The sequence below is a fragment of the Aplysia californica genome, unplaced genomic scaffold, assembly GCF_000002075.1.
Source record: "Aplysia californica isolate F4 #8 unplaced genomic scaffold, AplCal3.0 scaffold00219, whole genome shotgun sequence".
Lineage (NCBI taxonomy): Eukaryota > Metazoa > Mollusca > Gastropoda > Aplysiida > Aplysiidae > Aplysia > Aplysia californica.
This window is the reverse complement of record NW_004797489.1, coordinates 418331-421271: the sequence shown is the minus strand read 5'-3', so window position 1 is coordinate 421271 and position 2941 is coordinate 418331. Positions and strand designations below refer to the sequence as shown.

The following is a 2941-nucleotide window of genomic DNA, read 5'->3' as shown; positions in this document are numbered from 1 at the left end:
TATCGAGTTACCTACGTCAAAAGACTGCAGCCCTATAATATATAGCGCTGCTGTGTTGTTGCATTCACGGTACCGGAGAGGTTGTGTTTCGCGAGAGTTGACGCGTCCTCAATGAATGTCTGTTTGTCTGTTTGTTTGCTGGTTTGTTTGTTTGTTTGTTTGTAGTTTCGTTGGTGAAGATTTCGTCTTCGTTTTTTTTTCTCGTGTGTTTTTTTTTCTAAATTGTTGTTTATATTGATTTTAATAGCATACGGTATTGTCAAATTATGTTCTATTCTCTTTATTTATATTTTTTAAATCAATCCATGTATCTGTTTATTGGTATTCATTTTTAAAAATGTACTTGTTTATCGATTTACTTTTGGGGGAGAGGAGAAGGGGGGTAGGTTGGCAACTGGGAGATAGACAGATAGAAGACAAAAGTGGCTGTGGAAAAAACCTAGAACAGGTACATCGAGTTGAAGAACTTGACCAGGTGAGTCGCAGGGGAGGGGGGACACAGGAATAATAATAAATATATAAACCATGCAGAAAAATAATTGGTCGCTTTTAATTAAGCACAAGGGGGCTACCCCGGAAAATGATGTTTTGAGAAAAATCGAAAGTGAAGTTTTTACCCCTTTTTCAGTTTCTTTAAAGGACAAGGAGGGTTTTCTCTATAACCAAACAAATATATGCACCAATAAAACCAAACTTCTCCTATAGGTAGGGCAATGCCCACTTTTGGTGTTTGTCAAAATTTCTGGAAACCCTCGAAATCTGGGTTAGCCCTCGTGTCCTTAAAAGCGATCAATTATGGGTGGCAGACAATGGCGACTGATGCCCGTTTTGGATCAGGCAGTAGATGATGATGATGAAGACGAGAGATATCAATGTTCGCTATCAATAAACAAAATTAATAAGTTGTTATGATCTGAGATTTTGATGGTCAAAATATCCCCCTATTTTAGACCTCCATTCTGAAAAAGGTTGTCCTCCTACATCAAATAAATGCAAAGTCCACCCACTAAAAGAGCCAGAGAAGGCTGCAGAACCCCTTATTAAAATATCTTAAAATTATTTATAACTTTACAACAGTTTTTTAAAAAATGTATACGTTTTCTATAATAAGAGATTCCAATGTGTCAGCCATTACCATAGCAACACAAAAGCATTTTCAAAGTTTTACTTCATGATCAAATTCTCCACTCTATTTATATCGATGCCACCGTATTTGTAAGCTTAGTTTCTTCTTCTTAATCTTAACGATTTTCAAAATTTCCCCGCATCATGTCTTAAACCAGCCATTGTCAATCCTGTCCTGACGGCCACCTGTATAAGACAGCCATGACTATCCCTTACTTCCCATTTTGTATTATTCTTACATTATAAAGACATTACATCATAAAACCTCGAGGGTTCGTCCCCCGATCAGCGCAAAGAAAACAGAAAACAAACAAACATAAACAGCAGGAAAGCACCCAGGAGTCATGACCTGAGTGTGGCCCGGCCCCCTTAGAGTGTCAGGAAGTTAGGGCCGAAGCACTTGCTTGAGGGGGGTTCTTCCTCTGAAGATCTCCTTCTGTCCATTCGCCCCATAAGTTTTCCCATCATGTCATTGTGTAAGGCGTCCGCCTGTCTAATACGATCACTTTTCTCCTCGACATTGGGTCACCGTTTTATACGAGTTCGACAGTATGTTTGTCAGTTGTTTTTGTTTTGTTTCGTTATGTGGGTTTTTTTTTCATTCTAAAAAAGTTATCCATAGTCCCCGTGGACGTAACGTTTATACACAGGCTAGTATAAAAAAATACACAATAAACTGTCTACCATTGTAGTGTTGTGTAAAGCTACGTACCTACAAAGTATGAGCTCGGTTGACTGAACAACTGGTAGTAATGACTAATAGAGCATGCAAATAACAACAATTTATAAAGGTGAAGATAATATAATAATCCAAAAAAAACCTATGATACGAACCTTAGAGTATTTAAAGCATCCAAAAAGTTGAGAAGATAATGCTGGAGAGATCCACGCAAAAGCAGTTTAGTTCAAGTCTGTAGAGGAAGTCAAATCGTATTAGAATTCTAGACGTGTAGTGTAAAAAAAACCCCACAATGCCTTGTGTTGGAAGAGATTTCTAAGAGCATTAATAAGGTCTGCAGACGATTCGCCTTTTCACAAGTCGTAAGTGGAATCGCATCGCATCGTATCGGCATTGAACACACAAGTTCAACTATTTAGATGTTATTTAGAGAACATCAGCATGGAAATAGATATCTTTTAGAAATGTTCTGCTTTGATTGTGGTGTAGAGTTTAGGGTCTTCGCCGTTGTATGCAAAAGTTGTGAGTTCAATTCTCGTATGTGGGAGTACATTAAAAAAAAATCTAATGAGTTGAACCCCGCAAAGTCCAGGCTGACCTTTACAGGCAGTGACAAACCAAACCGCCGTCATAATGATCTGAATTGTATCAACAGGGGCGTAAGAACAAAATGTCTGGACATATTACAAAATTAGACAATATAACAATATTTAATTTTTATGCTGTCTTATTAACAGAGGACCATGTCAGTAAGGCAGTGGATTTTTCGTCTCTATTCTGCTCGAGAAACGCCACAGCACAAAATAATAAGATTCTTATTGATTTTGCGAATTTAGATAAAATAAAATAGAAAATAAATAAATTGCACATATTTTTGTCCCAGAAGGCACTTTGGTTTACAATGGCAAACATACATAATACATACATACAGAAATTATATATACGCACTTACGTAAATACATACAGAAATACACAATATTACACAAACACAAAACAGTTTACAACAATGCCACTGTCGGTCGCCACTGTGCAGCGCCCTAAAAAGGTCAATTACTTCAACCCTCTATTTATAGTTTACTTAATCTGCTAGAATCTACTCTCCACCCGGGGTCTCCACTTCTTGTTTTCGGCCAGGGG

At 37.5% G+C, this 2941-nt stretch overlaps 1 protein-coding gene across 3 annotated transcripts in view; it reads right to left on the bottom strand.

Moving 5' to 3' along the window:
* LOC101849847 overlaps positions 1-2044 on the bottom strand; it is a 12244-nt gene extending 10200 nt beyond the window's left edge. For 2 of the 3 annotated variants that reach the window (XM_005099596.3, XM_005099597.3), the window contains exon 1: positions 1960-2044. The gene's annotated coding sequence lies outside the window, so the exon portion shown is untranslated. The remainder of the gene's footprint in view (positions 1-1959) is intronic. The other variant, XM_035970094.1, reaches the window with a different exon arrangement.
* Between the last annotated feature and the right edge of the window lie 897 nt (positions 2045-2941).